The 10,590-nt window shown below is 43.7% G+C and overlaps 1 long non-coding RNA gene across 1 annotated transcript; it reads left to right on the plus strand.

Moving 5' to 3' along the window:
• The first annotated feature begins 9,238 nt into the window (after positions 1–9,238).
• On the plus strand, positions 9,239–10,315 carry LOC123576187. The gene is made up of 2 exons (XR_006701209.1): positions 9,239–9,396; positions 9,905–10,315. It is a non-coding gene; the product is annotated as an uncharacterized LOC123576187 (long non-coding RNA).
• Positions 10,316–10,590: the final 275 nt, after the last annotated feature.

The following is a 10,590-nucleotide window of genomic DNA, read 5'->3' on the forward strand; positions in this document are numbered from 1 at the left end:
CCTACCCTTCCCCACATATGGACACACACTTAGTACCTACTTTCCCATATAGTTCTGCAAACTGTATATGGGTGTCACCTTCTGCTCATTGTGATATGACCAGGGCCCTGGGGGCTTTGGTTGGACAAAGGACTGGATGGTTCTCCATCCTGTTTCCTTTCCCACCTTCACTTTAACTTTTGGTTTCCAATCTTCAGTCTCAGGATCCCCAGTTTCCTATTCAGTTCTGCCCATAGCTAGGATTGGTGGTCCTGTTAGCCCTTTACAAGTAGCTGGTATTTAGATGTACAGGCTTTTTTTTTCACATTCTTGGCAGTTTCCGCATCATGCTCTTTCTTTCTCCTTAAAATATCTTTTTCTTCTGATTACAAAAGTAATGTATGTTGGGGTGCCTGGTTGGCTCAGTCAGTTAAGTGTCTGACTTCTGGTCAGGTCATGATCTCACGGTTCATGGGTTCGAACCCTGTGTTGGGCTCTGTGCTGACGGCTCGGACCTGGAGCCTACTTCAGATTCTCTGTCTCCATCACTCTCTGCTCCTCCTCAATTCTCTCTCTCTCTCAAAAATAAATAAACATTAAAAAAATAAAAGTAATGTATTTTGATTATAGTTAATGTAGAAAATACAGAAAAAAAACCCAGAAAGTGAGATGAGTATTTAGACACTATCACTTTTATAATTTGAGATTTTTCCTTCCAGATATATGTAGTCTTTATATAAGGAAAATATCATTTGTAATCTCAAATTTTATTTCCCATTAGATGGTGAATATTTTGTCATGAAATAATACTTAAAAAAACTTGGTTTAAACATGTATAAAGTACTTTCTTGTGTAAATATATTATAGTTTATTTAACCAATCTCTCAGGGGAGCATTTAGGTTATTCTGAGTGTTTTGCTATTATAGATAACACTAATGAGCATCCTTTCAGCTGATTCAGATAATTCTTTGTATATATCTATAATCAGTTCACTGGAGCAGACTCCTAGAATTGCAACCTAGAGGTCAGAGAACGGGTGTTTTACAGTCCTTGCTGGGTGTTGCCAAAATTGCTTCTGAGAAGGTTTACCAACTTTTATTCCCACTGATAGGCTATGAGAGTGCCTGCCTGTGATAGATGAAGTGATCTGAGCAAATTCCCACCTCTCATATTCACCACTATATGTATGGAATTAGAAGATATTTCACTGACTCTTGTTGCATAACAACTTACCTTAAAACTTAGCCACTTAAAACGACCACTTAATTTCATTCACAATTTTGTGGGGCAGCAACCTAGGAAGGGTTTGGCTGGGTGGTTCTTTCCTGGGGTGTCTGATGTGGTGACTTTCAGAAGTTGGCTAGGGCTGGAATCATCTGAAGGCTTGATAAGCCTGGAATTCTAAGATGGCTCACTCACATGGCTGCATTTGGTACTTACTGCTGCCTACCCCAGTTCTCCTGAGGCTGTCAACTGGAGTGCCCACATGTGATCTCTCTAGCATGATGATCTCAGTGTAGTTAAACTTCTTACATGGCATCTGGCTTCTGCCAGAGTGAGTGTTCCAAGAAATCCAAGAGGCAGCTGCATGGTCAAGCTTGGAAGTCATATAACATCACTTCTACCATACTCTACTGGTTGAAGCAGTCATAAGTTTGTGCAGTTTCAAGTGGAGGAGATATAGACTCCTCCTCTTAGTTGGAGAAATATCAAAGACTTGAGGCCATCTTTTAATACTGCCATACAAGACTTCTTACATGTAAGCATGCCTGCATGGTATCACTGACATATTCACTATTAATGGTACTCAAGTTTTCAAAGGACCTGTGTCTAAGAAGGTATCTAAAGGCCATAGTGGATACGAATGATAGCTGTTAAGAGCCTTGTGTTGCATTAATGGATATGTAAATATGGGCACACATGAGTCGGCTAGGGGTTTAGTCAATGTGAACAACAGTCAAGGGTCCAGAGTCTGGGATTAAACTCTATCATTGAGCTGAAATTGGCTGGCAGAGATCCTAGTGAGGTAGGAAGACTCAGGTTTTGATACTTCTGCTGGGGAGTGGCCTGGGAGCCCAGCCACAAGCCTGGCATCTGTGACCAGCTGTGAAGTGGTTAATCCATTGCATTCACATGTCTGCATGGTGGAATCTCATCCCAGAACTGGGATAGAAGAACAAAAAGTTAGTGCATCTGGCTTCCTGTTTTGACCTCTGAATTTCAGGGAACGGACTTTTGTTTTAGGAGTCTGAATGTCAAGATCTGACTGGATCAACTTTTGGCAAGGTAATAAAAGAGGGGAAATATCAGAAAGTGCTGGGAGTTACATGTTTTTGTCGGTAACTAAGTCTAGCTTGGAGCATCCATGCCGTCATCTCACGATATGTATCATCCTTGACTCAGTTGTCTTCATGTGCCCTAATCTAGCTTTGTTCCCAACTGGACAGAAGGCCCAGCCTCTTACAAGGGCTCATGGGCAACGATCCTTTCCCTAAGATGGATGAGTATTTGAGATTTTTGAGTCCATAAGTCCCTGAATATTTTCCTCCAGAGTCATCTAGACACTGGTTAGGAATGAAGCTCATATCCTATTAATCACCTCTCATATCCACAAAGCACACAATGGGGCAGTGTGGACCAGAATCTTCTAGGGGCCTTTTCAGAATATATATGGCCAGATACTACCCTGGATCTGAGAAATTAGATTTTTGGAGAGTGGGAAAGGGAATTTGACATGTTTATTTTGAAACAATTCTTTGACAACTAAAATGCATTGTGGGAGGGAGCATGGGCTTTAGCATTAAGGAATCAACTCCTGAAATCATTGTTGCACTATATGCTAACTTGGATATAAATTTAAAAAATAAAAAAAAATTTTTTTAAATGCCACTCTTCCCAAAGAGCATTGGTTTACAAGGTGTTTTATTTTGCATCTGTCATCTCTGTTGATTCTTGCAAAAGGCAAGACAGGTGTTAGTACCCCTGTTTCACAGAAAAGGAAACTGAAGCACAGAGAGGTTAAGTGACAAGCTTGTAAATCTCAGAGGTACAATGAACCAAGAATTTCTGACTCTTCTAGAAATCATTCAGCAAGTTCTTTTCTCTGAAGACCTCACTGCCACTTCCTTAGCTGTTGCGTTCCTGAGGCAAACCAGTGGGGTGATTGGGAGATGTTGGATTGGTAGCTTTATGGGCCATAAGGTCTGGAACAGGAAGGCTCTGGAGCTTTGACTGAGCCACTTGCTCCATACACAGGGACATTTTCCTATCTGATTAGCTTGGAGGTTTAGGCTGAATTTGGGTTGTGAAGGTGACACATTTCTAGTGGGAATGCTGAGGCCATTAAGGATGCAGAGCACATCACCAAAAGCAACAACTAGGCTCCCCTCTTCTGAATGTAGGTTGTTGCTGAAACAACAAAATAAACCTTTATTTTACATTTATTTTGAAGTGCAGGTAGGGGAGGAAGCCTGGCCTGCTGCTTAGAAGTGAATCTGGGCAGGCACCAGCTCTTAAAGACCAGGGTACATCTTTTAATAGGAAGTACAAGGGCCTATCTGGAATAAAAGAATTCATCCTTTGCCAGCAGGAGTAGGGGTTGCCAAATAAGTATCCCCCAATCCTGCAACTATAATTTCTTCACTTGGGAGGAGGAAAGTGAGGGTGAGAACCACATATGTAAGAATTAAGGGACTTCAGAGACCCCCGGTCAGCTTCCATGATTTACAACATAGAAGGCAGGCTCTAAGAGAAAAATCCTGTGTAAGGTAACCCAGTGCATAAGTGGCAGCAATAGAATCGAACCCCAGGACTCCTCCTTTCCAATTTGGGCTTGTCTCATTATGTACCTTGCAGCAATCTAGAGCTCCAAATGACAGACTGGGAGAGAGGGTCACTATTTTTTTTTTTTAATATTCATTTATTTTTGAGAGGGGGGAGGGGCAAAAAGAGAGAGACATACAGAACCTGAAGCAGGCTCCAGGCTCTGAGTTGTCAGCACAGAGCCTGATGCGGGGCTTGAACCCGTGAGCAGCAAGATCATGACCTGAGCTGAAGTCGGACACTTAACCACCTGAGCCACCCAGGTGCCCCAAGAGGGTTACTCTTAATTCAATCATGCCTTCTCCAGTACATGGGACCCAGAAATCAAAGCAAAGTCAGGAGTTTTCTCACTTCTAATGTGGTAAGTTTTCAGTTTTGAGCTTCTTCTTAGTGCCACCCTATCTCTCTTCCTTTGGTGGGAGGATGAGCTGTAAGTTCAAATAGGATGTCTTACAATTGGCCTGGTGAGCTTTGAGTGCATGGAGAGGTACCCACTTTTCCTGTCACATACCCAAAATTACCTCTGTAAGATCCCAATGTTCTCACTTAGAATGTAAAGCAATAAGCTACTATTGGTCACACATATTTCCAATTTTGTTTTCTTGATGAGTTTGAATGACCAAACAGATCTTTTATAGGGATAGAGGACAAGTAAGTTTGATGGCTGCAGGTATATTGTGAAAGATGTGAGCAGTGATCATTGTGTGGAGAAGATACACTTATCTGGGAGTTTCATGAGCCTACGGTGAAAGGAAAAAGGGACAGAAAACCACTAAAGAATAGGAATGTCAGGGAGTAGTAGCATCAAAGACTTCCACTGCCTAGTTCAAAATTTGTTGGAATTCATCCCTGTTGCCATGGGGCTTCCCACCAGGCAGTATGGCCATTAGGCTTTCAGGTCAGTGTTCAGAGAATCTGGTTCTCCTTTGGTTGAAGAGTGCATCTGCTATGTCTGTGTCTTATGAACCCAATATCAAGTCAAGTGACTCTCTGGAAGGATCCTGTGAAGATGTTTGGTTAAGTCCCTTCATTGGATAGGATTGGATAGGTCCTGAGAGACAATGTGATCTGCCCCAGACAGCTATGGGGGCATTGAGCCCAAGACACTTTTGTCTTGACTTCTTTCTCTTTCACAACATACCCTAAAAGATGCCACAGACTGCTGTCTATAGTTAGTGATTGAACTTTATTAGCTTTGGCTTCTAATATCCGTGATTGAGAAGTTGGCTTTGGCTTCTAATATCCCTGAATTGGCAGATGTTGGGGCAAGGTAGAGACTTCTCACACCTTGCTTGGGCCCAATGATCGGGTGTGCTCGAAGGTATTTTCATTCTGAATGAATATTCCAGGACAGGTGCATTAGCTGGTGAATTAAGGGAATGAGAAAAGGGAAGGAAAGTAAGGGAAAATGGCTGTATCTTACAAGTTACATGAGGATAGAATTTTTTTTTACAGCTCCATTTCCCAGAGAGAGTTCTTTGATGTGTGGGATATCCTTTGCAGATGGAAAACCCAACCTGTCGACTCATCCTCATGCCTGATCATCTGACACCTTTGATAGAGGCCAACAATAATAATTTACATTTACTTAGCACACATTGCTAAGAAACTCAAAAACATATTATAAATGTCATGTGCTATGACAGGCGCTATTATCCTGAGAGAGATATTGCAACAAATCATTCAATAATTAATTTACAAATACCAGAAAACTGGAGGGTACTGGATGAAAACCAATGTGACTGTGCAGGGAACCAATCACATCAGACCAATTTAATTTCCTCCAATGTCAGAATGACAGGTCTGGAAGATAAGGCAAAAGCAATAGACGTAAAATATCCTGACTTCAGTAAGCCCTTTAGCTCTGTTCCATATGATGTCCTCATAAACATGCTATGAAAATATGGCGTAGCCTCTGCTATTGTTATTTAGTCTTTGATTTATCATGGTTCTCCTTCCCTAAAGAGTTGAGTGGAGTGCTCTGCAGAAAAATAACTGTTGCCTGGGAGAGCACTGGGAGGGCCTTGCTCAGGACCCCAGTCTGGAACGAGTCTTGTCAGTAATATGATTACAGAGATAATTCATGGTGACATATGTACTTCAACATTTGCAATGCTTAGAGTTGGATCTTAAGCCCAAGACTTTTGTTTCCAAACTCAGGTCATTTCCTGCTCTCCCGCTCTCTGCCTTGAAAGGAACTATTCCTTTCATTCAACTATCCCAGAGGAACAGTTTTCTTTCCAGGACAGTGATAAGGAGGTAGGACAGTAGTATTTACACAGGAGGTTGGGGGACAGCTAGTTTCCTGAGGATAGATAGCCCCAAGCCCTTTGGCCTCCAGGCGCTTTCCATGGCAATTCCATCTGTGGACTAAGAGATTGGTGGGTGTGTCTGCTGGTGAGCCCAAAGCATGTGTGATGCTGGGAGTTTGGTTCAGGTAAGGGCAGAATGACCAGGGTAGAGAAGGCTCTGCCTTCTCAGGGACTGGGGAGAAGATGGGATTCTACAACCCCCTGAGAGGCCCAGCTGTTAAGAGAGCCCAAAGGATCCTCAGAGAGCAAATGCCAGATACAAGTGGTCTCTGGAAGTGCTGGTTGACCTTGCTGACCAGTGGTGCAGGGTAGAAGAAGACTGCCCCTATGTCCTGTAAGGGGGGACAGTTGGGGAAGAGCTGCTTCCTTCCCCCACTAAAAAGAGGGGAGTGGTAATCATTTGACAGCTTATTTACTGCCAGCCTACTGGGAGGCAAAAATCCAGCATCTTACTGGTGCCTTCTTGTTCGAGACACCCTCCACCGCCCAAACTGTCTGAGTGCCTAGGGAATATATAATCATGAGTAGAAAAAGAAAACTCATCATCCACTTAAGGGAATTTAGTAAACAACTAGAACAGGTGGCTTTTACTTAGGTAGAACAAAATGATGAGGCAGAAGAGAACTTTAGTAGGATAGAAGGAAGACCTCTCAAAGAAAACTAGAGAAAACATTGATTTTCTAAAACAATAAAAAGAAATTTCTTTTTTTTTAAATTGTTTTTTAATCTTTATTTATTTTTGAGGGAGAGAGGGAGCCAAAGTGCGAGCGGGGGAGGAACAGAGAGTGAGGGGAGACAGAGAATCCGAAGCAGGCTCCAGGCTCTGAACTGCCAGCACAGAGCCCAGCGCGGGGCTCAAACTCACGTTTGTGAGATCATGACCTGAGCCGATGTCAGACGATTAACTGACTGAGCCACCCAGGTGCCCCCAAAAAGCAATTTATTAATTTAAAAAATTGATGGGCAAACTGTACAGGATACTGGTTGCTGCTGGGAACCAAATTAGCATTCTGGGTGAAAATATGGGATAAATAGCTCCCAAAGTAAAAACAAATATGTGGAGTTCATGGGCAAAAAGTTAAGAAATATAACTAAGAAATATAAAAGGGACACCCAAACAAACCAAGGGTTCTAGAAGTGTGTATGGAAAAATGATAATTAAGGAAATCCCAGAAGAAACGTTTCCTGACTAAAGAAAGATGTGGTCTTGAGTATGGATGGGCTTGCTGAGGTTGTCAGGATAGTTGCAAACAGACATCAGGTGGCATCACTGAGCTCCAAAGGAAAAGAGAAAATGTCACAGGGTGTTGATGGAAAAAGATGGGTCATTTCCAAAGTAAAGAACTTTAGACTCATTTGCAATACAGGAAGCCAGAAGTCTATTGAACAATATTTACCAACATCTAAAGAAAAGGATTATGAGCTAAGAATCCTATTACCAGTCAAGGTAATTATCATCTTTTAGGGTATTCTGGACATATAAGGTACCAGTGAGCATTCTACCACATTCTACGTGCAAGGTCAAAATTGGAAGTGACCTTAAATATTATTGTAGCTTGCCCCCATCAATCATATTTATTTTTCCTTTGTGAGTGTGTGTGCTCCTAATGTGATAAAGGCAGGGACTCATAAGGGCAGGGAGTGGAGAGAGAATGTCAGGAAGGCTGTTAAAACCATGATGTGGGTTTTAATGCTTATTTGCATTTAGATGTGTTTACTGAAGAATTGAGTTGGCCATAATAAACATAATCCCAGGTCTGTATGAGACGGCCCCAGGGAAACCAATTTGGTTGCAGTGGAATTTCCCAATGGGAGAAATGAGACAGTGCTGTATGGCTGGAAATCCCTCAGAAGTTCCCACCTATGATTACCAGACTTGGCAAATAAAAATATAGGTTGCCCTGTTAAATCTGAATTTCATACTAATGGTGATTTTTTTTTTCAGTATAAGTATGTCCCAAATATTGTATGAGCATCCTGTATTTTACCTGGTGACTTGATTCCCATCTTAACTTTCAACCTGGAGCCATGGAGAGCTACATTTTTCAGGGACTTTGGGATGTCATTTATAGATGGATGCTTAAAATTGGGGTTTCAATGGAAGGAAACAAGGAGACCTTAAAGCAAAAGATGGGGTTAGTGTCAATATGGGAGCCAGAGGAGTGGTTTCTGGATGGTAGCACATCTCTCTCTGGGTGTGAGATATATTTGAATGGGTCTTGATGTTTGTGGCATTTAAAAATCTCATTACTTTTTTAAAGTTTATTTATTTTGAGAAAGAGAGAGAGAGAGAAAGAGATAAAGAGAGAGAGAGAGGGGCGCCTGGGTGGCGCAGTCGGTTAAGCGTCCGACTTCAGCCAGGTCACGATCTCGCGGTCCGTGAGTTCGAGCCCCGCGTCGGGCTCTGGGCTGATGGCTCAGAGCCTGGAGCCTGTTTCCGATTCTGTGTCTCCCTCTCTCTGCCCCTCCCCCGTTCATGCTCTGTCTCTCTCTGTCCCAAAAATAAATAAACGTTGAAAAAAAAAAAAAAAATTAAAAAAAAAAAAAAAAAAAAAAAAAGAGAGAGAGAGAGAGAGAGAGAGGGTGAGAATCCCAAGCAGACTCTGCACTGTCAGTGCAGAGCCCAACATGGGACTTGGCTCAAACTCATGAACTCTGAGATCATGACCTGAGCTGAAACCAAGAGTCAGATGTTCAACTGACTGAGTCACCCAGTCGCCCCTAAAAATCTTGTTATAAAGACTGTGTGTGTGCACATGCATGGGCATATGGTAATAAAGGCTAATTTTCACCAAATACTTACCATGCCAGGAACAATGCTAAGCACTTTAGCTCATTTAATCTTTAAAACAACGATCCCCATTTTATAGACATGGAAAAAAACAAAACAAAACAAACAAAAAAAAAAAAACGCTGACTTTAAGTGGCTTGCTTAAGGTCATACAGATAGCTGGTGATGGAGCCAGGACTTGAACCCAGGTTTGCCTATGCCTGGGAGCTGAGCTTGTGTCCTCTCTGCCATACTACCTCACAGTCAAGTGCAGCAAGCAAAAACAAAACCAAAAAAGCCCCAAAGGCATAGTGCTGACACTGTCTGAGGCTTTGTGACATTGGAGGTGGTCAGGGTGGGCCAGATTAGCCAGGGAAGGCTTCTTGGCAAAACAAACTCAGAAACCCTGTTCTCACAGATGGGTTTGGATTTGGGATGGTAAAAGAAATGAGCAGTGAGGACATCAACCTGGGCCAGTGGAAGGAGGGAGCCTGGTGGAGTGGGTGGCAAGGGTAAGCATGAAGTGGGTGATGAGGGGGCTCCCCAAAAAGTCAGAGGAGACAGCAGGAGCTGAGTTGGTCCAGTAGGGGGGAATGTTTGTGTTTGGTTTGGCACACAGAGTGACCACAGGACAGGTTCCCCATAAAGAGGAGGGTGGGGCTGTGTCACGGGTGAGGCTGGGAGGTGAATCGCCAGCGTGCAGTTGAAGTGGGGTGGGTGACACACAGGCTGGTGTAAGCTTAAGGTCAATGGGAAGTCAGTAAAGGTTGTAAGGTGTGGAGTGGTGGTGGTGGTGGTGGTGGGGTTGGCATGGGTGATAGGACTTGGTGGTGAAGTAGATGTGGCAGGAGGGTGATGGGAGCATGCCCAGCAAGGCCACCTGGCGGTGCCCCTGAGTGGAGGCCACCAGTAAGTGGACTAGAATGGGGGTGGAGGGAGGGAGCCTTGTTGGCTTCAGTGTGTGGGAGGCCATTGCCCCCAGGAGAGGAGGTGACCGATGGTGCCTTCCCTTCTTGGCAGGTGCCAAGCTTAGAAACAGAGCTCCACACAAGCCTGGAAATAATGCTCATGGTAGTGGCAGGCAGTGACAGCACGGGTCTGTGTGCCTTGGGATCTCCTGGTCAGCTCTAGCAGCCCGTGAGCAGATCACCCCGAGAGGCTTCTCTACCCGCTGGATGGAGCAAAGCCCATGCAGAGACCTGGAAAAGGCAGGTGTAGGGCTGGATGCCTTTGAGAGAAGCTCATTTGACATTATGCCTCTCAGGCAGCATTTGCCCCACGCCTTGGTTTTACATAAAACCCACATAGCCTTCCAGATCACCCACTGCCACAGGCCACGCACCATCTTCTACCCCGATGGCGGGTAAGCAAAGTCATGGCCACAGAAGGCAGCTGAAATAAAATGTGTAATTGTGCTCCAAGACACCTTAATTGTTTATTAATTACTCCATAAATCATAGTGACACCTGTGTTTATGCTCCTGTTAATTCCCTCTTGTGAGGGGAGGGATGGAAGCACACGACCAAAGAATAACTGTCCCCATAACTGTGGGAGAGAGGTACCTGAAATGGGACAGGGACATCAGGGCTCTCGGTGCTTCTCCCTCACTGTCAGCCTCAACTGCATTCACATCCACTTTTGGCCAAGACTGTAGTCCTGAAAGGGCTGCTGATAAAGAGTGCTAATAATTCTCATTAAAGGAGCCT

The sequence above is a fragment of the Leopardus geoffroyi genome, chromosome C2, assembly GCF_018350155.1.
Source record: "Leopardus geoffroyi isolate Oge1 chromosome C2, O.geoffroyi_Oge1_pat1.0, whole genome shotgun sequence".
NCBI lineage: Eukaryota > Metazoa > Chordata > Mammalia > Carnivora > Felidae > Leopardus > Leopardus geoffroyi.